Source organism: Rattus norvegicus, chromosome X, assembly GCF_036323735.1.
Source record: "Rattus norvegicus strain BN/NHsdMcwi chromosome X, GRCr8, whole genome shotgun sequence".
Classification (NCBI taxonomy): Eukaryota; Metazoa; Chordata; class Mammalia; order Rodentia; family Muridae; genus Rattus; species Rattus norvegicus.
This window is the reverse complement of record NC_086039.1, coordinates 65,816,463-65,843,937: the sequence shown is the minus strand read 5'-3', so window position 1 is coordinate 65,843,937 and position 27,475 is coordinate 65,816,463.

Genomic DNA, 27,475 nt, shown 5'->3' with positions numbered 1-27,475 from the left:
TGGCTCATGACTTCTCTTAGTCTGTCGACATCACTGTTTAATTTCTGTTTCCATGATCTGTCCATTGATGAGAGTGGGGTGTTGAAATCTCCCACTATTATTGTGTGAGGTGCAATGTGTGTTTTGAGCTTTAGTAAGGTTTCTTTTACGTATGTAGGTGCCCTTGTATTTGGGGCATAGATATTTAGGATTGAGAGTTCATCTTGGTGGATTTTTCCTTTGATGAATATGAAGTGTCCTTCCTTATCTTTTTTTTTTAATTTAGAGAATACTTTATTAGTTTTTGTAATCAAACCCACGTATATTAGACCTTACATATTTAATACAGTGTGTTATCCCTGTACAAATGGAAAAAACTTAAGTTCAACATTTCTAGACCAATATGGCTGTCAATTTCTGTACAGTGCCAACTCAACACAGTAAACGGGGATACTTTTTTCGAAAGTTGACAGCACAGGTAAAGTTTCAAATATTCAAATTATATATCTGTATATATATATATATTTATATTTATATAAAAAGACCAATAATAGCAGTGTGTTATGCATCAACAGCAGCAACAGCTTTTCCAGGTTCTGCAGTCATCTGAACAAAACTGTAGAGACATCCAGCACACTCCATTACAAAAAAAAAAAAAGTAAAAAAACAAAACCCGAGAAAACAGCACAGTTCTGTTACTCTTGTGGTACCTAGCACCATTTTTTTTTAAATTAGCTTCTCAATCATCATCTGGAAAGAAAACATTCTGAGCAACATCATTAAAAACAGCTCTGATAAAGCACGGTCACTACTACGTATCATAAAGCAGGTACAAGCTATTTTACATCCACAGAGGTATGATACAGTACTGTCCTACATCTATAATACTAGAGGATACAATTTAAAAGGCATTATTTGAGACTTGATTCTACTTTTCCAGCAGAGGGCCCAAAGGATGGTGTGACACAGCTTTGTAAAGAAACATACTCTAGACAGGATTTCCTTTCACTAGTGGCACACTTCTAAGGATTCATTCTCTCCATGAATGTCAGCTAAAACCGTTATTAAGAAAATGAAATATTCCTAGAACAAAACCGTATAACCACCGGATTCACATGAAGATGACCTAGTGGAGACAAGCTGGACCTCACCTTACCAACAAGCTATCAAATCTGTTATGTTTAAACAGTGAGACCTCCAAGGAAGGAGATGCCAAGTAGTGCTTCAAAGCTTCGGACCACAATCAAACACAGCATCCTTTTCAACAGAAGCAGAAGCTCATCTGAATATGCTCATGGATGCTGACATCAACATTTAATCATCTCCTCACTCATCCAGGAAGAGGGGGAGATGAGTTACTACTGTACTTTATTGTGTTCAACCAAATCACCATGTTACAAAAATAGCAAGCTGCCATAATAAAAAATAAGGCTCCTCTATCCAGCACCAGATAGCATCATTTTACTTTCAAGCCTAGAAATTGCACACTTGTATATAAACCAATCGAAGATGAGGATTGAGAATTCATCTTGGTGGATTTTTCCTTTGATGAATATGAAGTGTCCTTCCTTATCTTTTTTGATGACTTTTAGTTGGAAATTGATTTTATGTGATATTAGAATGGCTACTCCAGCTTGCTTCTTCTGACCATTTGCTTGGAAAGTTGTTTTCCAGCCTTTCACTCTGAGGTAGTGTCTGTCTTTGTCTCTGAGGTGTGTTTCCTGTAGGCAGCAGAATGCAGGGTCCTCGTTGCGTATCCAGTTTGTTAATCTATGTCTTTTTATTGGGGAGTTGAGGCCATTGATATTGAGAGATATTAAGGAATAGTGATTATTGTTTCCCTTTATATTCATATTTGGATGTGAGGTTATGTTTGTGTGCTTTCATTCTCTTTGTTTTGTTGCCAAGACGATTAGTTTCTTGCTTCTTCTAGGGTATAGCTTGCCTCCTTATGTTGGGCTTTACCATTTATTATCCTTTGTAGTGCTGGATTTGTAGAAAGATATTGTGTAAATTTGGTTTTGTCATGGAATATCTTGGTTTCTCCATCAATGTTAATTGAGAGTTTTGCTGGATACAGTAACCTGGGCTGGCATTTGTGTTCTCTTAGGGTCTGTATGACATCTGTCCAGGATCTTCTGGCCTTCATAGTTTCTGACGAGAAGTCTGGTGTGATTCTGATAGGTCTCCCTTTATATGTTACTTGACCTTTTTCCCTTACTGCTTTTAATATTCTTTCTTTATTTTGTGCGTTTGGTGTTTTGACTATTATGTGATGGGAGGTGTTTCTTTTCTGGTCCAATCTATTTGGAGTTCTGTAGGCTTCTTGTATGTCTATGGGTATCTCTTTTTTTAGGTTAGGGAAGTTTTCTTCTATGATTTTGTTGAAGATATTTACTGGTCCTTTGAGCTGGGAGTCTTCACTCTCTTCTACACCTATTATCCTTAGGTTTGATCTTCTCATTGAGTCCTGGATTTCCTGTATGTTTTGGACCAGTAGCTTTTTCTGCTTTACATTATCTTTGACAGTTGAGTCAATGATTTCTATGGAATCTTCTGCTCCTGTGATTCTCTCTTCCATCTCTTGTATTCTGTTGGTGAAGCTTGTATCTACAGCTCCTTGTCTCTTCTTTTGGTTTTCTATATCCAGGGTTGTTTCCATGTGTTCTTTCTTGATTGCTTCTATTTCCATTTTTAATTCCTTCAACTGTTTGATTGTGTTTTCCTGGAATTCTTTCAGGGACTTTTGTGTCTCCTCTCTATGGGCTTCTACTTGTTTATTTATGTTTCCCTGGAATTCTTTCAGGGATTTTTGCGATTCTTTCAGGCATTTTTGCGATTCCTCTCTGTAGGCTTCTACTTGTTCTCTAAGGGAGTTCTTCATGTCTTTCTTGAAGTCCTCCAGCATCATGATCAAAAATGATTTTGGAACTAGATCTTGCTTTTCTGGTGTGTTTGGATATTCCATGTTTGTTTTGATGGGAGAATTGGGCTCCGATGGTGCCATGTAGTCTTGGTTTCTGTTGCTTGGGTTCCTGCGCTTGCCTCTCGCCATCAGATTATCTCTAGTGTTACTTTGTTCTGCTATTTCTGACAGTGGCTAGACTGTCCTATAAGCCTGTGTGTCAGGAGTGCTGTAGACCTGTTTTCCTCTCTTTCAGTCAGTTATGGGGACAGAGTGTTCTGCTTTCGGGCGTGTAGTTTTTCCTCTCTACAGGTCTTCAGCAGTTCCTGTGGGCCTGTGTCTTGAGTTCACCAGGCAGCTTTCTTGCAGCAGAAAAGTTGGTCTTACCTGTGGTCCCGAGGCTCAAGTTCGCTCGTGGGGTGCTGCCCAGGGGCTCTCTGCAGCGGCAGCAACCAGGAAGACCTGTGCCGCCCCTTCCGGGAGCTTCAGTGCACCAGGGTTCCAGATGGTCTTTGGCTTTTTCCTCTGGCGTCCGAGATGTGTGTGCAGGGAGCAGTCTCTTCTGGTTTCCCAGGCTTGTCTGCCTCTCTGAAGGTTTAGCTCTCCCTCCCACGGGATTTGGGTGCAGAGAACTGTTTATCCAGTCTGTTTCTATCAGGTTCCGGCGGTGTCACAGGCAGGGGTCCTGCCGCTCCTGGGCCCTCCCCCACGGGAGCCCAGAGGCCTTATACAGTTTCCTCTTGGGCCAGGGATGTGGGCAGGGGTGAGCAGTGTTGGTGGTCTCTTCCGCTCTGCAGCCTCAGGAGTGCCCACCTGACCAGGCGGTTGGGTCTCTCTCTCACCGTGTCTGGGAGCAGAGAGCTGCTGCGGGCCGGGATCCGCGGGTCAAGTCCAAAGTTTTAAAGGTTTTGCGCTAGCAGTGCCACATGTATTGGCTTCTAAACATTATCATGTGTCCTTGGGGGCTGCTATTGAGTACTTTATTTATTTATACAGGTTTTTTCATGTACCCAAGCTGGCCTGGAAGTTGCTTTGTTCCTGCCATTTTTACTTTCCAAGTGTATTTCTGGGATTCTAGGCACGCAAACAGTTTTTGCAGTGCTGAGGTTCAAACCTAGGGTTTCATGCATGGTAGTCTAGGTACAAATTATCTGCCACTAATGATCTGTTTTATTAGGGTGTTTGGCCATTCTGAAGGTCTTTAAATTGCTTAATATAGGGTAGGGTATAAGAAACACCACTAGGAGGTAGGTGTCCTAAAAGTGACCTGCGATTTTTTGGGATGATATTGATGACCCCATATCTTTCTTTCTTTTTTTTTTATGTTAGGAAAATTAGATACATTATTTATAGCTTAATCACAGAACAATTTCCTTGCTTTTCGAGATGTCAATACATACTAGAATAAACTCTGTAGAATATACAAAAAAATACATAGTTTTCCAATGAAATTTTTCTTCAAAATAAATGGAAGGAAACACATGTGTTGCTGATCCTGGTAATTCTGTAGGTTCTACAGTCCATATCCTGAAGCAGTGTTCCTGCCAGAACACACATAGAAACACTCAACACTGAGGGCTGAGAAAATGGCTTGGTGGGTAAGAGCATTTGCTCTACATATATAAGGATCTGAATTTAAATCCCCAGCACCCACAATTAACCTAGCATTGTGGACTAGGGACAGACCAATCCCAGAGACTGCCTGGCTGAATTGGCTCTGACCTATCCATGAGTGGACATGGGCACATGCACCTACATATTCACATAAGGGCAACCTCCCCACCCAAGAAATGTCCAACCCTTTTCATCCTTGGCCTATGAGGTAAAGCATCTGGAGAAAGACTGGCTTCAGTGCTCCATGCTAGCTCAGTCTTAGTCCTCCACTGTCTGCTGGACATTGGACTTCCTTGTCTGGCTCCCAGCCCTGGAGGACCCAATACTTCCTGCTTCTTGTATTTCCCTGTTTCTTCCTTTTTCCTTCCCACCCCCTCCTCCTTCCCCTGCCCCCTTTCCTTCCCATTCCTCCCTTCCGTACTCCATGACAGATTCTCAGGGACACATAGTTTTCATATCAGATTGATTTTATTTTCACCAGTGTCAAAGCACTGTGTAGTAATTACTACATTTACACAGTTTGACATTGTTCATCTGCCAGATTTTTGAACGGAGTTTTCGGTCTTGGGTGGCTTGCTGAGTCTATTGGCTTTCCTCATCACTAGTTGTCACAGTGGAACTGTCTGAACTGCTCTGCTCTGCTGCCGTTTCAGTGCTAGTTATCTCATCTGTTTAGTCTTCTTTTTATGGGGTGCGGTTTTCTCTGAAGCGTTGTTTTCTGGGATTCTTGGCAGATTTCTCTTGGCCTTCTTTGTTGTCATTCGCACCTGGAAGTTCAACAGAGTAAAGGGCATTTGAGTTTTTGAAAAGCTGGAATACCTGAAGGGCTATGGACTGAGAAAGGGGTAGATGCCAGGCCACAAAAGGGTTAGGATTGCTGGGGGAGGGGAAATCACCAGAGGAAGGATTATGTTTAGCTTGGGCCTTCTTACCTTTCCACTACATTTGGAACCAGACCGAAAACTCTTCTCTCCAGTTCTGGTTTTGGATTGATGGTTAGTCTTAGCTTTCTTGGGTTTCGCACTTGAAGTTGATGGCTCGACATCTGGTGTAGTGTTCTGTGATTTTTTCATTGCTTTTGCCATGTTGAAGGCTAGGGTGTTCTGGTCCAGAGCTCTCAGAGGCACGGTCTTTTGAACCCACCCTCAACAATGGGAGGCTACACCCCTGAGTCCTGATTGGTCATCCAGGCCCTGCTCAGCTAATAGTGGTGGAGGAGCTGCTTTGACAAAACAAAGCACCTTGCTGCCTGGTGGGAGCAGGCGCTGGGGTGGGGTTGGGGGTGCTGTGAAGGAAATAGTGTCTGGATAGAGACTGATGCTTTTCTTTAACATCTCCAAGAGACAGGTGCCACTCTTTTTTGTATTCCCATCTTTAGTTGTGATAGAACTTTATGTGGCAGAGGATTTGCCCCCATGAACTCTTCATGAAATGCAGCCCCCTCACATTCAATGGCTCATTCTGTCATGTCTTCTCCTCCTTAGTTAATAATAGTTAGCTAGACTTTTAGCATATTATACCTTCCAAATTTAATTCCAAATCCTTTCAAAATTATTGTCAGTGTGTATATGAATTACCACATAAATGAAAACAAAAAGATATTAATGAATATCTTCCTACCTGGTGAATTTGGCATTCAAAACTGACATTTTTTTGGTTACATGGAACAATGGCTAGTTTTAAAGATTATTATTTTTTATTTACATCTCAACTATTGTTCCCATAACAGTCCCGCTGTTCCAGAGTTCCTGACGCAATTCAAATTCCCTTTCCCCTCTAAGAGGGTGCTCCTGTCCCCTTTGGCCATCCCCCTTCTCTGGACAATGAAGTCTTTACAAGATTAGCCATATCCTCTCCCACTGAAGTTAGACAAGGCACTCAGTCCTCTGCTACATATGTGCCAGAACCTCTGACCAGCCAGTGTATGCTCTTTGATTGGTGGCTTAGTCTCTAGGAGATACCAAGGGTCCTGGTTAGTTGACACTCTTGGTCTTCCTATGAAGTTATCATCCCCTTCAGCTGCTTCAATCTTTCCCCTAACACTTCCAAAGGGGTCTGTGAACTCAGGCTAATGCTTAGCTGGCAATAAGCATCTGCATCTGTCTCAGCCATGCTGCTGGTATAGCCTTCCAGGTGACAGCCATGTTAGGCTCTTGTCTTCAAGCACAGCATATCATCAGTAATAGCATCCAGCATTATTGTGTCCCTGTGAGATGGGTGCTAAGTTGGGACAGTTACTGTTCTACAATTCCTTCACTATCTGCTCCATTTTCTCCCTGCATTTCTTCTTTTTTTCTTTTTCTTTTATTGGATTTTTTTATTAACGTGAGTATTTCTTATTTACATTTCGAATGTTATTCCCTTTCCCGGTTTATGGGCCAACATCCCCCTAACCCCTCCCCCTCCCCTTCTTTATGGGTGTTCCCCTCCCCATCCTGCCCCCATTGCCGCCCTCCCCCCAACAATCACGTTCACTGGGGGTTCAGTCTTAGCAGGACCCAGGGCTTCCACTTACACTGGTGATCTTACTAGGATATTCAATGCTACCTATGAGGTCAGAGTCCAGGGTCAGTTCATGTATAGTCTTTAGGTAGTGGCTTAGTTCCTGGAAGCTCTGCTTGCTTGGCATTGTTGTTCATAAGGGGTCTCGAGCCCCTTCAAGCTCTTCTAGTTCTTTCTCTGATTCCTTCAACGGGGGTCCTATTTTCAGTTCAGTGGTTTGCTGCTGGCATTCGCCTCTGTATTTGCTGTATTCTGGCTGTGTTTGTCAGGAGAAATCTACATCCGGCTCCTGTCGGCCTGCACTTCTTTGCTTCATCCATCTTGTCTAATTGGGTGGCTGTATATGTATGGGCCACTTGTGGGGCAGGCTCTGAATGGGTGTTCCTTCTGTGTCAGTTTTAATCTTTGTCTCTCTATTCCCTGCCAAGGGTATTCTTGTTCCCCTTTTAAAGGAGTGAAGCATTCACATTTTGATCATCCCTCTTGAGGTTCATGTGTTCTATGCATCTAGGGTAATTCAAGCTTTTGGGCTAATAGCCACTTATCAATGAGTGCATACCATGTGTGTTTTTCTGTGATTTGGTTACCTCACTCAGGATGATATTTTCCAGTTCCAATCAGTTGTCTACGAATTTCATAAAGGCATTGTTTTTGATAGCTAATTAATATTCCATTGTGTAGATGTACCACATTTTCTGTATCCATTCCTCTGTTGAAGGGCATCTGGGTTCTTTCCACCTGCTGGCTATTATAAATAGGGCTGCTATGAACATAGTGGAGCATGTGTCTTTTTATATGTTGGGGCATCTTGTGGGTATATGCCCAAGAGAGGTATAGCTGGATCCTCAGGCAGTTCAATGTCCAATTTTCTGAGGAACCTCCAGACTGATTTCCAGAATGGTTTTACTAGTCTGCAATCCCACCAACAATGGAGGAGTGTTCCTATTTCTCCACATCCTCGCCAGCATTTGCAGTCACCTGAGTTTTTGAACTTAGCCATTCTCACTGGTGTGAGGTGAAATCTCAGGGTTGTTTTGATTTGCATTTCCCTTATGACTGAAGATGTTGAACATTTCTTCAGGTGTTTCTCAGCCATTCGGCATTTCTCAGCTGTGAATTCTTTGTTTAGCTATGAACCCCATTTTTTAATAGGGTTCTTTGTCTCCCTGCGGTCTAACTTCTTGAGTTCTTTGAATATTTTGGATATAAGGCCTCTATCTGTTGTAGGATTGGTAAAGATCTTTTCCCAATCTGTTGGTTGCCGTTTTGTCCTAACCACAGTGTCCTTTGCCTTACAGAAGCTTTGCAGTTTTATGAGATCCCATTTGTTGATTGTTGATCTTAGAGCATAAGCCACTGGTGTTTTGTTTCCAGTGCCCATGTGTTCGAGATGCTGCCCTAGTTTTTCTTCTATTAGTTTGAGTGTATCTGGTTTGATGTGGATGTCCTTGATTCACTTGGACTTAAGCTTCGTACAGGGTGATAAGCATGCATCGATCTGCATTCTTCTTCATGTTGACCTCCAGTTGAACCAGCACCATTTGCTGAAAATGCTATTTTTTTTCCATTGGATGGTTTTTGCTCCTTTGACAAAAATCAAGTGCCCAAAGGAGTGTGGGTTCATTTCTGGGTCTTCAATTCTGTTCCATTGGTCTATCTGTCGGGCTCTGTACCAATACCATGCAGTTTTTATCACTATTGCTCTGTAATACTGCTTGAGTTCAGGGATAGTGATTCCCCCTGAAGTCCTTTTATTGTTGAGGATAGTTTTAGCTATCCTGGGTTTTTTGTTATTCCAGATGAATTTGCAAATTGTTCTGTGTAACTCTTTGAAGAAATGGATTGGTATTTTGATGGGGATTGCATTGAATTTGTAGATAGCTTTTGGTAAAATGGCCATTTTTACTATATTAATCCGGCCAATCCATGACCATGGGAGATCTTTCCATCTTCTGAAGTCTTCAATTTCTTTCTTCAGAGGCTTGAAGTTCTTATTGTATAGATCTTTTTCTTGCTTGGTTAAAGTCACACCGAGGAACTTTATATTATTTGGGTCTATTATGAAGGATGTCGTTTCCCTAATTTCTTTCTTGGCTTGTTTCTCTTTTGGGTAGAGGAAGGCTACTGATTTATTTGAGTTAATTTTATACCCAGCCACTTTGCTGAAGTTGTTTATCAGCTTTAGTAGTTCTCTGGTGGAACTTTTGGGATCACTTAAATATACTATCATATCATCTGCAAATAGTGATATTTTGACTTCTTCTTTTCCGATCTGTATCCCCTTGATTTCCTTTGGTTGTCTGATTGCTCTGGCTAGAACTTCAAGAACTATATTGAATAAGTAGGGAGAGAGTGGGCAGCCTTGTCTAGTCCCTGATTTTAGTGGGATTGCTTCAAGTTTCTCTCCATTTAGTTTAATGTTAGCAACTGGTTTGCTGTATATTGCTTTTACTATGTTTAGGTATGGGCCTTGAATTCCCATTCTTTCCAGGACTTTTATCATGAAGGGGTGTTGAATTTTGTCAAATGCTTTCTCAGCATCTAATGAAATGATTATGTGGTTTTGTTCTTTCAGTTTGTTTATATAATGGATCACGTTGATGGTTTTCCATATATTAAACCTTCCCTGTATGCCTGGGATGAAGCCTACTTGATCATGGTGGATGATTGTTTTGATGTGCTCTTGGATTCGGATTGTCAGAATTTTATTGAGTATTTTTGCGTCGATATTCATAAGGGAAATAGGTCTGAAGTTCTCGTTCTTTGTTGGGTCTTTGTGTGGTTTAGGTATAAGAATAATTGTGGCTTCATAGAAGGAATTCGGTAGTGCTCCATCTGTTTCAATTTTGTGGAATAGTTTGGATAGTATTGGTATGAGGTCTTCTATGAAGGTTTGATAGAATTCTGCACTAAACCCGTCTGGACCTGGGCTCTTTTTGGTTGGGAGACCTTTAATGACTGCTTCTATTTCCTTAGGAGTTATGGGGTTGTTTAACTGGTTTATCTGTTCCCGATTTAACTTCGGTACCTGGTATCTGTCTAGGAAATTGTCCATTTCCTGCAGATTTTCAAGTTTTGTTGAATATAGACTTTCATAGAAAGATCTGATGATATTTTTAATTTCCTCTGAATCAATAGTTATGTCTCCCTTTTCATTTCTGATTTTGTTAATTTGGACACACATTCTGTGCCCTCTCGTTAGTGTGGCTAAGGGTTTATCTATATTGTTGACTTTCTCAAAGAACCAACTTTTGGTTCTCTTGATTCTTTCTATGGTCCTTTTTGTTTCTACTTGGTTGATTTCAGCTCTGAGTTTGATTATTTCCTGCCTTCTACTCCTCCTGGGTGCATTTGCTTCTTTTTTTCTAGAGCTTATAGGTGTGCTGTCAAGTTGGTGACATATGCTCTCTCCTGTTTCTTTCTGCAGGCACTCAGAGCTCTGAGTTTTCCTCTTAGCACAGCTTTCATTGTGTCCCATAAGTTTAGGTATGTTGAACCTTCATTTTCATTAAATTCTAAAAAGTTTTTAATTTCTTTCTTTATTTCTTCCTAGACCAGGTTATCGGTGAGTAGAGCATTGTTCAACTTCCACGTATATATTGGCGTTCTTCCCTTATTGTTATTGAAGACCAGCTTTAGGCCGTGGTGGTCTGATAACACGCATGGTATTATTTCTATCTTTCTGTACCAGTTGAGGCCTGTTTTTTGACCAATTATATGGTCAATTTTGGAGAAAATACCATGAGGAGCTGAGAAGAAGGTATATCCTTTTGCTTTAGGATAGAATGTTCTATAAATATCTGTTAAGTCCGTTTGGTTCATGACTTCTCTTAGTCTGTATACGTCTCTGTTTAATTTCTGTTTCCATGATCTGTCCATTGATGAGAGTGGGGTGTTCAAATCTCCTACTATTATTGTGTGAGGTGCAATGTGTGTTTTGAACTTTAGTAAGGTATCTTTTACGTATGTAGGTGCCCTTGTATTTGGGGCATAGATATTTAGGATTGAGAGTTCATCTTGGAGGATTTTTCCTTTAATGAATATGAAGTGTCCTTCCTTATCTTTTTTGATGACTTTTAGTTGAAAATTGATTTTATTTGATATTAGAATGGCTACTCCAGCTTGCTTCTTCCGACCATTTCCTTGGAAAGTTGTTTTCCAGCTTTTCATTCTGAGGTGGTGTCTGTCATTGTCTCTGAGATGTGTTACCTGTAGGCAGCAGAATGCAGGGTCTTCGTTGCGTATCCAGTTTGTTAATCTATGTCTTTTTATTGGGGAGTTGAATCCATTGATGTTGAGAGATATTAAGGAATAGTGATTATTGCTTCCTGTTATATTTATATTTGGATATGAGGTTGTGTTTGTGTGCTTTTCTTCTCTTTGTTTTGTTGCCAAGATGATTAGTTTCTTGCTTCTTCTAGGGTATAGCTTGCCTCCTTATGTTGGGCTTTACCATTTATTATCCTTTGTAGTGCTGGATTTGTAGAAAGATATTGTGTTAATTTGGTTTTGTCATGGAATATCTTGGTTTCTCCATCTATGTTAATTGAGAGTTTTGCTGGATACAGTAACCTGGGCTGGCATTTGTGTTCTCTTAGGGTCTCTATGACATCTGTCCAGGATCTTCTGGCTTTCATTGTCTCTGGCGAAAAGTCTGGTGTGATTCTGATAGGTCTGCCTTTATATGTTACTTGACCTTTTTCCCTTACTGCTTTTTATATTCTTTCTTTATTTTGTGCATTCGGTGTTTTTTTTTATTATGTGACGAGAGGAGTTTCTTTTCTGGTCCAATCTATTTGGAGTTCTGTAGGCTTCTTGTATGTCTATGGGTATCTCTTTTTTTAGGTTAGGGAAGTTTTCTTCTATGATTTTGTTGAAGATATTTACTGGTCCTTTGAGCTGGGAGTCTTCACTCTCTTCTATACCTACTATCCTTAGGTTTGATCTTCTCATTGAGTCCTGGATTTCCTGTATGTTTTGGACCAGTAGCTTTTTCCGCTTTACATTATCTTTGACAGGTGAGTCCATGATTTTTATGGAATCTTCTGCCCCTGAAATTCTCTGTTCTATCTCTTGTATTCTGTTGGTGAAGCTTGTATCTACGGCTCCTTGTCTCTTCTTTTTGTTTTCTATATCCAGGGTTGTTTCCATGTGTTCTTTTTTGATTGCTTCTATTTCCATTTTTAATTCCTTCAACTGTTTGATTGTGTTTTCCTGGAATTCTCTCAGGGATTTTTGTGATTCCTCTCTGTAGGCTTCTACTTGTTTATTTATGTTTTCCTGTGTTTCTCTAAGGGAGTTCTTCACGTCTTTCTTGAAGTCCTCCAGCATCATGATCAAATATGATTTTGAAACTAGATCTTGCTTTTCTGGTGTGTTTGGATAATTCTTGTTTGCTTTGGTGGGAGAATTGGTCTCCAATAATGCCATGTAGTCTTGGTTTCTACTGCTTGGGTTCCTTCGTTTGCCTCTCGCCATCAGATTATCTCTAGTGTTACTTTGTTCTTCTATTTCTGACAGTGGCTAGACTGTCCTATAAGCCTGTTTATCAGGGGTGCTGTAGACCTCTTTTCCTGTTTTCTTTCAGACAGTTATGGGAACAGTGTGTTCTGCTTTCAGGCGTGTAGTTTTTCCTATCTACAGGTCTTCAGCTATTCCTGTGGGCCTGTGTCCTTGGTTCAGTAGGCAGGTCGCTTGGAGTAGGAAGGTTTGACTTACCTGTGGGCCCGAGGCTCAAGTTTGCTCATGGGGTGTTGCTTATGAACTCTCTGTCTCTTCCACTCTGCAGTCTCAGGAGTGCCTACCTGTCCAAGCGGTGAGCTCTCTCTCCCACGGGGTTTGGGAGCAGTGAGCTACTTCAGGCAGGGATCCGGGGGTTTGGGAATCCTGCTAAAAACTGGAAGTGTCCGGTCCTAGAGGAATTTTGCCTCTGTGTGTCCTGAGTTCACCAGGCAGGTTGCTTGGAGCAGGAAGCTTTGTCTTACCTGTGGTCCCGAGGCTCAAGTTTGCTCGTGGGGTGCTGCCTACCAGCTCTCCGTGGGGGCAGCAACCAGGAAGATCTGTGCCGCCCTTTCCAGGAGCTTCCGTGCACCAGGGTTCCAGATGGTGTTTGGTGTTTTCCTCTAGAATCAGTACTGTGGGCAGAGTGCGGTCTCTTCTGGTTTCCCAGGCGTGTCTGCCTCTCTGAAGGTTTAGCTCTCCCTCCCACGGGATTTAGGTGCAGAGAACTGTTTTACCTGGTCGGTCCCTTCAGGTTCCAGCGGTGTCTCAGACACAGGGGACCTGCTGCTGCTGTGCCCTTATCCAAGGGAACCCAGAGGCCGTATACAGTTTCCTCTTGGGCCAGGGATATGGGCAGGGGTGGGCAGTGTTGGTGGTCTCTTCTGCTCTGCAGTCTCAGGAGTGCCCACCTGTCCAGGTAGTGAGGTCTTTCTCCCACGGGGTTTGGGAGCCGTGAGCTGCTGCGGGCAGGGATTGCGTGGGATTATTTCTATCTTCCTGTATCTGTTGAGGCCTGTTTTGTGACTGATTATATGGTGCATTTTGGAGACGTTATCATGAGGTGCTGAGAAGAAGGTATATCCTTTTGTTTTAGGACAGAATATCCTATAAATATCTGTTAAATCCATTTGCTTCATAACTTCTGTTAGTTTCCCTATGTCTCTGTTTAATTTCTCTTTCCATGATCTGTCCATTGATGACAGTGGGGTGTTGAAATCTCCTACTACTATTGTGTGAGGTGCAATGTGTGCTTTGAGCTTTAGTAAGGTTTCTTTTATGAATGTAGGTTCCCTTGGAGCATAGATATTTAGGATTGAGAGTTCATCTTGGTGGATTTTTCCTTTGATGAATATGAAGTGTCCTTCCTTATCTTTTCTGATGCCTTTTGATTGAAAGTCAATTTCATTTGATATTAGAATGGCAACTCCAGCTTGTTTCTTTGGGCCATTTGCTTGGAAAGTTGTTTTCTAGCCATTTCCTCTGAGACAGTCTCTGTCTTTGTATGTGAGGTGTATTTCTTATATGTAGCAAAATGGTAGGTCCTCTTTATATATCTAGTCTGTTAGTGTATGTCTTCTTATTGGGGAATTGAGTCTGTTAATGTTGAGAGATATTAAGGAATAGTGATTGTCGCTTCCTGTTATTTTTGTTATTAGAGATGGAATTATGTTTGTGTGACTCTCTTTTGGTTTCATTGCAAGGAGATTATATTCTTGCTTTCTGTACAGTATAATTTCTCTCCTTGTGTTGGAATTTTCTGTCTATTATCCTTTGTAGGGCTGGATTTGTAGAATGATATTGTGGAAATTTGGTTTGTTGCTAGGAACATTTTGATCTTTATATTATCTTTGATGGTTGTGTCTATGCTTTCTATAGTATCTTCTGACCCTATGAGTCTCTCTTCTATCTCTTGTATTCTGTTGGTGATGCTTGTATCTATGACTCCTGGTCTATTCCTTATGTTTTCTATCTCCCAGCTTGTCTCCCTTTGGGCTTTTGTTTATTGTTTCTGTTTCCATTATTAAGTCCTGTACAGTTTTGTCCAACTCCTTCACCTGTTTGGTTGTGTTTTCATGTAAATCTTTCAGAGATGTTTCTGTTTCCTCTTCAAGTGCTTCTACTTGTTTATTTCTGTTGTCCTGCATTTCTTTAACGGAGTCATTTATGTCCTTCCTAAAGTCCTCCGTCATTATCATAAAATGTGATTTTATATATACATCTTGCTTTTCTGGTATGTTTGGATATCCAGTATTTTCTTTGTTGGGAGAACTGGTCTCTGATTATGCCAAGTAGTCTTGGTTTCTGTTGCTTATGTTCCTGTGCTTGTCTTGCTCCATGGTTTGTCCTTGGTGTTTGCTTGTATTGCTGTTTCTGAGAGTGACTTGACCCTCCTGTAGGCCTCTGTGTCAGCACTCCTGTAGAAATGTTTCCTGTTTTCTTTCAGCCTTTTCTGAGACCAGGTATTCTGATCTCAGGTGAGTAGGCACTCCTGGTGACTGTCTTGCAGCTCTAGGTGTTGGCAGGAATAAGAAGGGTTGTTCCCCAGATTTCTCCTAGGTCCTTGTATCCAGTGGGTACAGTTGGCACTAGGCAATTCCCTCTTGGGTGGAGAATGTGGGCAGAGGGTAGTCTCCTCTATTTCTCAGGATTGTGCACAGTTCTGAGGATTCAGCTCTCTTCCCCACTGGATTTGAATGCAGGGAGATGTTTGACAGGTTCAGTTCAGACCTGGACACAGACCAGAACCGCAAGTACCTGTGCCTGACTGGTCCTATAATCCTGTGTCCCAAGGCACAGTTTCCCTTTGGACCACGGATGTGGGCAGAGGTGTGCAGAAGTGGCAGTCTGTCCTGCAGTCTCAGGATGTCTGCACTTCTGGGTGTTCAGCTCTTCTCCCTGCAGGAATGGGTCCTGCCTCCCCCTTCTATGAGGGTGTTCCCTCTTAACAACCTGCTTCCCACCTTGCCACCCTGACTTTCCCCAACACTGGGGGTCCACCCTTGGCAAGACCAATAGCTTATCCTCCCATTGGTGCCCGACAAGTCCATCCTCTGCAACATACGCAGCTGGAGCTATGGGTGTGGCCATGTGTACTCTTTGGATGGTCGTTTAGTCCATCGGATCACTAGTTGGTTGGTATTGTTCTTCTTATAAGGTTGCAATCCTCTTCAGCTCCTTCAACCCTTTCTCTGACTCCTCCAGTGTGGACCCTGTTCTCAGTTCAGTGATTGGCTGTGGGCATCTTCATCTGTATTTGTTATGTTCTGTCAGAGCCTCCAGGAAGCAGCTATATCTGGCTCCTGACAGCATGCACTTCTTAGCATCAGCAATATTGTCTGGGTTTTGTGGCTATATGTGTATGGGCTGGATCCCCAGGGAGAGCAGGCTCTGAATGGACATTCCTTCAGTCTCTGCTCCAAACTTTGTCTCTGTTTTTCCTCCTATGGATATTTTGCTTCCCCCTTCTAAGAAGGACCAAAGCATCTGCACTTTGAAGGACCTCATTGAGCTTCATTTTGTCTGGGGATTGTATCTTGGGTAATCCGAGTTTTGGGCTAATGTCCACTTATTAGTGAGTGCATAACATGTGATTTTTTTTGTGATTGAATTACTTACCTCAGGATGATATTTTCTAGTTATATCCCTTTACCTAAGAATTTCATGACATCACTGCTTTTGATAGCTGAGTAGTACTCCATTGTGTAAAATGTACCACACTTTCAGTACCCATACCTCTGTTGAAGGACATCTGTGTTTTTTGCCAGGTTCTAGATAATATAAAAAAGGACATAATAAATTTTATATAAAAATAAATAATAAATAAGGACACATAAATATGAACATAGTGGAACATGTGTCCTTCTTTTTTTATTTTTTTTATTTTTTTTTTATTTTTTTTAACATGTGTCCTTCTTATATGTTGGAGCATCTTTTGGGTTTATGGGCAGGAATCACAGAGCTGCGTCCTCAGATAGGGCAATTTCCACTTTTCTGAGGAACCTCCAGACTGATTTCCAGAGTGGTTGTTAGAGTTTGCAATTCCAACAAAAGTGGAGGAGTGTTCTTCTTTCTCTACATCCTTACCAGCATTTGTTGTTACCTGAGGTTTTTATCTTAGCCACTCTGATTGGTTTGGGTTGGAATCTCAGCGTTGTTTTCATTTGCATTTCCTTGATGACTACGGTTATTGAACATTTCTTTAGGTGCTTCTCAGCATTTGACATACCTCAGATAAGCTCCATACCCCATTTTCAATAGGGTTATTTGGCTCTCTCAAGTCTAACTTATTGAATTCTTTGTATATTGTGGATATTAGCCCTCTATCAGATGTATGATCAGTAAGGACCTTTTCCCAATCTGTTGGTTGCTGTTTTGTCCTAATAACAGTGTCCTTTGCCCTACAGAAGCTTTGCAGTTTTATGAGGTCCCATTTCTCAGTTCTCATTCTTAGAGCATAAGCCCTTGTTGTTTTGTTAAGAAAAATTTCCCCAGTTCTCAAGTGATGCAGTCTCTTCCCCCCTTTTTATTCTATTACTTTGAGTGTATCTGGTTTGATGTGGAGGTCCTTGATCCACTTGGACTTAAACTTTGTATGGGGCAATAAAAATGGATTGATTTGCATTCTTCTACATGATGACATCCAGTTGAACCAGCACCATTTGTTGAAAATGTTATCTTTTTTCCATTGCATGGTTTTAGATCCTTTGTCAAAGTTCAAGTGACCATAGGTGTGTGGGTTCATTTCTGGGTCTTCAATTCTATTCCACTTATCTATCTGCCTGTCTGTGTGCCAATACCATACAGTTATCATCACTATTGCTCTGCAATACCGCTTGAGGTCAAGGGTGTTTATTCCTCCAGAAGTTCTTTCATTCTTGAGTACAGTTTTCGCTATCCTGTGTTTTTTGTTATTCCAAATGAATTTGTGAATTGTTCTTTCTAACTCCATGAAGAATTGAGTTGGAATTTTGATGGGGATTGCATTGAATCTGCTGTCTGCTTTTGGTAAAATGGCCATTTTTCCTATATAAATCCTGTCAATCGATGAGCATGGGAGATCTTTCCCTCTTCTGAGATCTTCAATTTCTTTCTTCAGAGAGGAATTTCTTTTCTGGTCTAATCTATTTGGTGTTCTGGAGTCTTCTTGTATGATTATGGGCTTCTCATTCTTTAGGGTAGAGAAGTTTTATCTATAATTTTTTGAAGATATTTACTGGCCCTTTATGTTGAAAATCTTTGCTCTCTTCTATACCTATTATTGTTAGGTTTGGTCTTCTCAGTGTGTCCTGGATTTCCTGAATGTTTTGGGCTAGGAGCTTTTTGCATTTTACATTATCTTTGACAGTTGTATCAATGCTTTCTATGGTATCTTCTGCCCCTAAGATTCTCTCTCCTATCTCATGAATTCTGTCGGTGACACTTAATTCTATGACTCCTGATCACTTCCTTACGTTTTCTGTCTCCAGAGTTGTCTCCCTTTGTGCTTTCTTTATTGTTTCTATTTTCATTTTTTTTTAATCCGGGATGGTTTTGTTCAATTCTTTCACTTGTTTGGCTGTGTTTTCCTTAATTCTTTAAGGGATTTTTATGTTTTCTCTTTAAGGACTTCTACTTGTTTACTTGTGTTGTCCTGTATTTCTTTAAGGGATTTATTTATGTCCTTCTTAAAATCCTCCATCATCATCATAAAATGTGATTTTATATCTACATCTTGCTTTTCTTGTGTTTGGATATCCAGTATTCACTTTGGTGGGAGAGCTGGGCTCCGATGATGCCAAGTAGTTTTGGTTTCTGTTGCTCAGGTTCCTGCCCTTGCCTCTCACTGTCAGGTTTTCTCTGGTGTTAACTTGTCTTGCTGTCTCTAACAGTTGCTTGACCTTCATGTAGGTCTGGGTGTCAGCATCCTGTAGACCTGTTTTCTTTCAGCTGGATCTGGCAACAGAGAGTTCTGCTCTCAGGTTTGTATGTGCTCCTGGTAATTGTTTCTCAGCTCTTGGTGCAGGCAGAAACCTGAAGGGTCCTGCCCCTGACTGCTCCTAGGTCCCTGTGCCCAGGGTGCATAGATGGGACTAGGCAATTTCCTCTTTTTTGGGGAATGTGGGCAGAGAGTAGTCTTCTCTGAGTTTTCATGAGTGTCTGCACTTCTGAGGGTCTAGCTCTCTCCCACACTGGATTTGGGTGCAGGGAGCTGTGTGACAGGTTCAATTCAGTTCTGGGTACAGGTACGACACAGCAGGTTCCTAAGGCTGACTGCTCCTATATTCCTGTATCCAGAGGCACTATGCAGTTTCCTCTTAGGCTCAGGATGTGGGAGAGGTGGGCAGAAGTGGCAGACTGTCCTGCAGTTTCAGGATTGTCTGAACTTCTTGGTATTCTTCTCTCTCCCCCATGGGATTTGGATGCAGGGAGGTGGTGGGTCACTTCAGTTCAGATCCGGGTACAACCAGAGACCAGAAGTGCCCTGTCCCAGAAGACTTCTGCCTTTTTGTGTCCTGAGGCTACCATGCAGGTTACTTGAAGCAGAAAAGTTGGTCTTACCTCTGCTCTCAGGTGTGTTGGCACTCCTGGTGACTGTCTTGCAGCTCTTGGCACAGGCAGAAACCAGAAGGTTCCTGCCCCTGACGGTTCCTAGGTCTTTGTGCCCAGGGTGCACAGATGGCACTAGGTGATTTCCTCTTGGGTCCGGAATGTGGGCAGAAAGCAGTCTCCTCTATGCCTCCCTTTTCATTTCTGATTTTTTAATTTGAATACTCTCTCTGTGCCCTCTGATTAGTCTAACTACGAGTTTTTCTATCTTACTGATGTTTTCTAAGAACCATCACCTAGTTTTGTTGATTCTTTATGTATTCTTTTTGTTTCTATTTGGTTGGTTTCGGCCTTGAGTTTGATTATTTCCTGCCTTCTGCTCCTCTTGGGTGTATTTACTTCGTTTTATTCTAGATCTTTCAGGTATGCTGTCAAGCTGCTGATGTATGGTCTCTCCAGTTTCTTTTTGGAGACACTCACTGCTTTCACAGTGTCCCATGAGTTTGGGTATGTTGTGCCTTCATTTTCATTAAATTCTAAAATGTCTTTAATTTCTTTATCTCTTCCTTGACCAAATTATCATTGAATAGAGCATTGTTCAGTTTCCATATGTATGTGGGCTTTCTGTGGTTTTTGTTGTTATTGAATACCAGCCTTAGTCTGTGGTGATCTGAAAGGATTCATGGGATAATTTCAATCTTCTTCTATCTGTTGAGGCCTGTTTTGAGACCAGTTATACGATCAATTTTTGAGAAGGTACTGTGAAGTGCTGAGAAAAAGGTATATTCTTTTGTTTTAAGATAAAATGTCCTATAGATATCTGTCAAATCCATTTGCTTCGTCACTTCTGTGAGTTTCACTGTGTCTCTGTTCAGTTTCTGTTTCTATGATCTATCCATTGATGAGAGTGGGGTGTTGAAGTCTCCCATTATTATAGTGTGCTGTGCAATGTATGCTTTGTGCTTTAGTAAGGTTTCTTTTATGAATGTAGGTGCCCTTGCCTTTAGAGCATAGATCTTCTGAATTGAGAGTTCATCTTGGTGGGTTTTTCCTTAGATGTGTATGAAGTGCCCTTCTTTATCTTTTTTGAAAACTTTTGCTTGAAAGTCAATTTTATTTGATAGTAGAATAGCTACTCCAGTTTTTTTTCCTTGAGACCATTTGCTTTAAAACTGTTTTCTATCCTTTTATTCTGAGTTAGTATTTGTCTTTGTCACTGAGGTGCATTTCCTGTAAACAGCAAAATGCTGGGTCCTATTTACCTATACAGTTGGTTAGTCTATGTCTTTTTATTGAAGAATTGAGTCCATTGATCTTGAGATACTAAGAAGTAGTGATTGTTGTTTCCTGTTATTTTTGTTGTTAGAGGTAGAATTATGTTTCCATGGCTACCTTCTTTTATGTTTGTTGCAAGATTACTTCTTGCTTTGTCTAGGGTGTAGTTTCCCTCCCTGTGTTGGAGTTTTCCATTTATTATCCTTTGTAGGGCTGGATTTGTTGAAAGATATTGTGTAAATTTAGTTTTGTTGTGGAATGTTTTGATTTTTCCATCTATGTTATCGAGAGTTTTGCTGGATATAATAGCCTGGGCTGGCATTTCTGTTCTCTTAGGACCTGAATGACATCTGTCCCGAACCTTCTAGATTTCATGGTCTCTGCTGAAATGTCTGGTATAATTCTGATAGGTCTGCCTTTATATGTTATTTAACCCTTTTCCCTTACTGCTTTTAATATTATTTCTTTCTTTTGTGCATTTTGTGTTTTCACTATTATATGATGGGAGGAATTTGTTTTCTGGTCCAGTATATTTGGAGTTCTGTAGGCTTCTTGTATGTTCATGGGCATCTCTTTCTTTAGGTTAGGGAAGTTTTCTTCTATAATTTTATTGAAGATGTTTACTGGTTCTTTAAACAAATGCTGAGAAGTGCTTTGCTCTCTTCTATATCTATTATTCTTAGATTTGATCTTGTTATTGTGTCATGGATTTCCTGAATGTTTTGGGATAGAAGCTCTTTGCATTTGAACTTTCTTTGCCTGTTGTGTCAATGTTTTCTATGGTATTTCCGGCACCTGAGATTCTCTTTTATATCTTGTATTCTGTTGGTGATGCTTGTGTCTATGATTCCTGATCTTTTCCCTAGGTTTTCTATCTTCAGGGTTGTCTCCTTTTGTGATTTCTTTATTATTTCTATTTCCACTTTTAGATCATGGATGGTTTTATTCAATTCCTTCACCTGATTTGTTGTGTTCTCCTCTATTTCTTTAAGGGAATTATTCATGTCCTTCTTAAAGTCTTCTATCATCATCATGAGATATGATTTTAACTTTGAATATTGCTTTTCATGTGCAATGGTGTATCCAGGACTTGCTGTAGTGGGAGAACTGGATTCTGATGATGCCAAGTAGACTTGATTTCTGTGGTTTATGTTCTTGTGCTTACCTCTCACCATCTGGTTATCTCTAGTGTCTACCCTAGCTGTCTCTGACTGGAGCCTGTCGTTCTTGTGATCCTGGTTGTGTCAGAACTCCTCAGAGTACAGGTGTCTTTATCATCCTGGGATTCTGGGATCCTTTGATCCTGGGATTCTGAGTCAGAGCTAATAGGTATCAAGCTGCCTCTGAGATACTGAAGTCCTGGTGTGACCTAGCTCCTGAGATTCTGTTTTGTTAGAGTTCCTGACAGTCAAGCTTTCTCTGGGTGTTGCAGTACTGGGTGGGGGTGGGGAGCCAGAGCCTTGAGTTTGCTCTGGGCACAGATACAAACTAGAAGGAACCCATGCCTCTGGGTGAGCAGGGGTTTATGCTTCCCTGGTTCCTATGTGGGTCCCAGTTATGCTGGGTGTTGGGGAAGATGTTGTGGCCTCAACTGTGACCTTAAGTGTGTGAGAGCTCCAGTGCTCCTGAGTGTGTCTGGTTTCCTGGGGATTGAAGTTCCTCTGTAATCCTGGGCCTATTAGCACACTTGTGATCCTGTGATCCTGTGTTCCTGTGATCATGTGTTCCTGTGATCCTGGGCATGTTAAAGCACCTGGGTGATGGGCTTCCTCTAGGGTGTTGTGGCAATGGGTGCAAAACCAGTGCCCAAAGTCTGCTCAGGGCACAAGTTCAGACCAGAAGGACAATATGTCTGTTTTTGCATGAATAGAGCATAGATATATTTAAAATATTACCTCTCCCATTCTATGAGTAAGATTTTATCTCTTAAGCCCTTTATCATGTTCTTTCATTGATGGCTATACTTTTAAGTGTGCATCTCTTGTTTCATGTTGATTGAATTTATACCTATGTATATACTTTATTTGTAATACCTTTTAAAGATTTTCTTCATCTCTTTTTCTTTTTTGAGATATAATTTTTTGAGAATAATATAATTTTTCAATCTTCCCCATTCCCTCCTTCCAAGCCCTCCCATATAATGCTCTTCACCTTCTTTCAAATTTATGGTCTACCTTTTTATTAATTGCCTATATACATATATACATACATACACATGTACATGCATACTCACATACATGCATAGATACATAAATAGAGATATCAAAGTACAGAAATTCAGCCCATTCTTTCTGTATATTATTACTTGTATGTTTGTTTTCAGAACGGACCATGTGATATGGATAACCAATGAATTGGTTATTCATAATTTGGGCAAGACTTTTTCTCACACTCTCAGCACTATTTAGATACCTGTAGTTCTTTGTGTAATGTTGAGGCATCCTGAATCCGGAAATTTCCTTCCTCATAATTTCATACACACACGCACACACACACACGCACACACACACACACACACACACACACACACACACACACATATCTATATATTCCTAGTGCAAAGTTTAGAATCAAGATAACATGATGTAGCCGATACTAAGTAATGAATTCTAAAATCTACTAAAACCAACATTCAATATTATAGTTGATGGTCTCTTTTGACTTTATGTCCCATATCCTGAGCCACTCTGTCTCACTCAATTCTACCCCCTATTCTTCCACAAGACTCCCCAAGTTCCTCATGATGGTTTGACTTTGGGTATCTGCTGTTTCCATTAGTTGCTCTCATAAAAAAGTTATACTACATTCCAAGCATATCAGAGTATCATTAACAGTGTCAGGGGTGGCTCTCTCTCATAGAATGGGTCTTAAGTTGAGTCAGTCATTGGTTAGCTATTCCCTCAGTCTCTCCTCCATCTTTATCCTTGAGCATCTTGTAGGCAGGACAAATTTTGGGTTGAATGTTTTGTGGATAGGTTGATATCCCCTTCCCTCCACTCAAAGTCCCATCTGTCTACAGGAGGTGGCTATTTCAGTCTCTATATCCCCCTCTGGTAGGAATCTTAACTAAAGTCACCCCTTAGACTCCCAGTAACCTCCTCTGTCCCAGTCCTCCACCTAGTCCCAGAGAAGTTCCACTGATTTCAGCTCTCACTCCCAGCCTCTTCTGAACCTCTCTCCCCACACCTAATTGCCATCCTCATGCCCCTACACACCCCTGCTCCCACCCATTGCCCTCTGTCTCTCTACCACCAATCATTAATTTTTCTTTTGCCTTCTGAGGAAGATTCACACATCCTCTATTGTGTCCTCCTTTTTACCCAGTTTCTGTGAATTGCAGTATGGTTATCTGGTACTTTGTGGCTAGTGTCTATTTATAAATGAGTATATATCAAACATCGTTTTCTGGGTCTCAGTTATCTCACTCAGGATGTTTTCCTAATTCCATCCATTTCTTGCAAAATTCATGATATTTTTAATGTCTGACTAGTATTTAGTTGTGTAGCTATATCACATTTTCTTTATACATTCTTCAGTTGAGGGACTCTAGGTTATTTCCAGATTCTGGCTATTACAAATAAAGCTGCTATGAACATAGCAATTGTTCAAGTGCCTTTGTGGTATAGTGGGGCATCTTTTGGGTATATGCCCAAGAGTGGTATAGCTGGGTACTGGTGTAAAATTATTACACCAGTTTACAAAGTAATTGTATAAGTTTCCACACCACCCAGAAATGCTGGACAGTTTTCTTTTTCTGCTTTTTTTTCTTTTTCTTCTTTTCGGACCCTTGTAAATAATCCTTACAGAGCTACAAGACTGTCCATGGAAAAATTGAAGTCCTCTATTGACTCTCATACACGTTTAGTTTAACCAAAATCATCTGTGTGGAAGCCCCCTTGAGAAGGGTAGGATTTCTATTAATTTTTCCATCAGTGTTTGTTAGAATTATGTGTGTATGTGTGTGGACATACATCTATGAAAGAGAGATGAGGTGCATGAAATTAGGAAAGGGATAGAGAATGGTGGGTACTGAGTTGAAGGAACAAATAAGGAATTGACTTACTAAAATAACATGTACTTCTGAAAGAAGAAAAAATAAATGAAATAAAATAAGCAGAAATAAATAAAATCAGGTATTATGGTATATATGAAAAGGAAAGCTAACTATTCGCATAAAATTTTCCAAGGTAGTTTCATGGATATTGTATAATTTATTTTTCTTAAAATAATCTTGAGGTCCTAAGTGTTCCATATATTTCACAGATGAGGTAACTGCGGTCTATATTTGATCAAGATCACAAAGAAAATTAATAGCTGAATTGCATTCATCTAAGGATATTGGTGGCTCTGCAATCCAATGGTATATTGCAGGACCCAGATTATAGAAGGTATTGAATGTCAATCAGGAGTTTTTATATTATTCAATTAACATTTTTGAGTCACTATTGGGATTGGAGAAAATGTTAGAATGGATATAAATAAAAATGTGTTTCAGAAGAGTTTTCTGGGGTCGAATGTATTGAGGGTAAGGAAAATATGGGCATGTAAGGTAGAGTATAAAAGGGACTGATTAATGTGCTATTTGTAGGTGGCTTTTTAATCAAGATGAAGGCCTGATCTTAGTCATGGTGAAGAATGTACTTTGTGCTGTTATCATCTTTATGTCAATATTACTTTTCTGTTCTCTTGTTTGCCTTCTGGCATTATCGAATAACACCTCGCATCAGAAAGAGATGTAGGCCTAGAAACTTTGGAAAAAGAAATAAAAAATGAACACAAACAGCCCTAGAAACATTTTTGAAAAAATAATCTATTGATGTAGCAAATGTTAATGTGATAGACACAGTGTACCCTCTGCCAGCTGCCAATGTTTGTATAAGTATTGTTGTGGTCATTTGTTCCATTAATGGGTAAGAAATAATAACAGCATAAGGATACATATTGGTTTGTGAATTAATTTATTCTGAGAGGGCATACATATTCAGTGCTTCCACAGACGTAAACATGCATTAACCTGCATAATATAAAGAATCAGAATGAACAAATTGTTATTGTGAAAGAACAGCCATTCAGACAGAGAAATAACAATTTTGTTGTGGCATAATTAAAGCAAAAATGTTCTTTTCACAGCTTGGCCTAGATCTAGGCTATGTGGCATTGTTAAATAGTTTCCCTTTCTCTGATGTCTGTTTCGTCATATTTCCCTACAGTAGGGTGATGCACAAACTCAGATGCCTTTGCCAGGATAATAATATCATAGTAAAATTATCTGAATGCTTAACAGCAAAAAATGTGACAAAAATTTTTGCTAATATATAGAGGTGTCCTCTGAGATCTTACTTTTAGACATTATATATTCACTTTATAGACTAAAAGATGTAGTCATAAACTATGAAAATGCCAACTTTCTGTCTCCCCCTGACTACAGTAATGTTTATTAAATTCAATAAATATGTACATCCATGTTTCCCCTGGCTCTTAGTTAATAGTCTCTTTTATTTTGATTGTTATTACTACATATGTGTGTGCATGCATGTACCATGTATGCAGAAATATATATAAATAAAACATCCTGAGTCTGTTTTTGCTGTTTGTATGTGTATTGTTTGTATTCAAGCCTTACCAATATACATTGGATAACCAATAAGGGATCAAATCCCTGGGAAAAGCTCATTTTCTCTTAGCAGTCATTAGGTACCTATTATTCTTTGTCTAGGGACAGGGCCCCTAAAACATTGTTCCCTTCCATCCTAACTTGTCCATTGGTATTTTCAACTTTAGATCTTGTTTATACAATGATTTTATTTTTATTTATTTTGTTTATTTATATCCTAATATATAGGGATTTCTAATAGAAACTATTTCACAGCTGACTTTCTGATATTCTAACACAACTTTTTGTCCACTCTTTCATGATATTCCCTTTCATGAGGTTTACTCAGGCACAGATGCAAGATCCGTGATGTAGATGTATCCAGTGAGGTTAGGCTCCACAGGATCTATTGATGTCTGCATTGTGTCTGGTTGTTTTTTTGTGAAGGTTTTCACTTGCTGTAAAGAGAGGCTTCTTTGATGAGAGGTAATAGTTTTACCTATCTGTGAGTATGAGCATAAGATTTAGAATATAATTAAGAATTATATTTGCCTAGAAAAGTGAAGTATTACATGTATTTCTAAAGTTCATGATCTTACTAGTCCCAGGAAGCTGGCTAGGTTACCAGTATTAGGCATGGTTTTTCTCCTATTGAGTGGGTCTTACATTCAATTAGACACCTGCTGGTTGCCAACAACATGTGAGTGCCAATTATTGAACAGGTAGGCATATGTTAGGCTGATGGTATGTTTCATGGTTCATAGGTGTTGCAACTACTTAATAACTTCCATGTCTTGGTAGTTTGCATAGTAGTTTCCGGAGCTATGGAAGCTATCCTTTAAGAAAGAAGCTTTCAGCTTTGGCTCAGCTAAAATCATCTGAGTCTTTATGTCCTAAGTGTACGGAGTCTTCAACAATGGCACCCCATTCTCAACCTCTGAGGTGCACCCAGGTGCTGCATCAATAGTTTATATTGCTCAGGGAGTTATATGACCAACCACCAGAAAGGAGCTTTCTCATGCTTGGCACTGGAGTTTTTGTTCTTCTATGATCCTTGTGGGAGCACTGCCGGGAGCAGATGAGAGAGAACACAAGGCTTTTCTTTTTGAGGTCTGAGTTACCTCAATATGATCTTTTCTAGTATCTTACATTTTCCTGAATTTTGTCTTGTTTGATCTGAGTAGTATTTCATTGTGTATATTACTACATTTTTATTTTTCTCTCACCTATTGAATGAAATTTTGGTTGTTTTCATTAATTGACTATAACAAATAGGATGGCTACGAACATTGTTGAACATATATCTACTGAGTAAGATGTCAAGTTTTTTCAGTGTGTGCCAAGGAGTAGTATAGCCATGTCATATTGTGTATTTATTTTCAGACTTTCAAGAATTCTTCATACTGATTTTCAGGGTGGCTGGAACATTTTGCAATGTCACCAAGAGTGACTGGGTATTCTTCTCTCTCTACATCCTCAACAGCACTTGATATTATACACTTTGTTTATCTTAGCCACCCTGGCTGAAATGAAATGAAATCCCAAAGTTCCTTTAATTTTCATTTCTCTAGTTGCCAAGG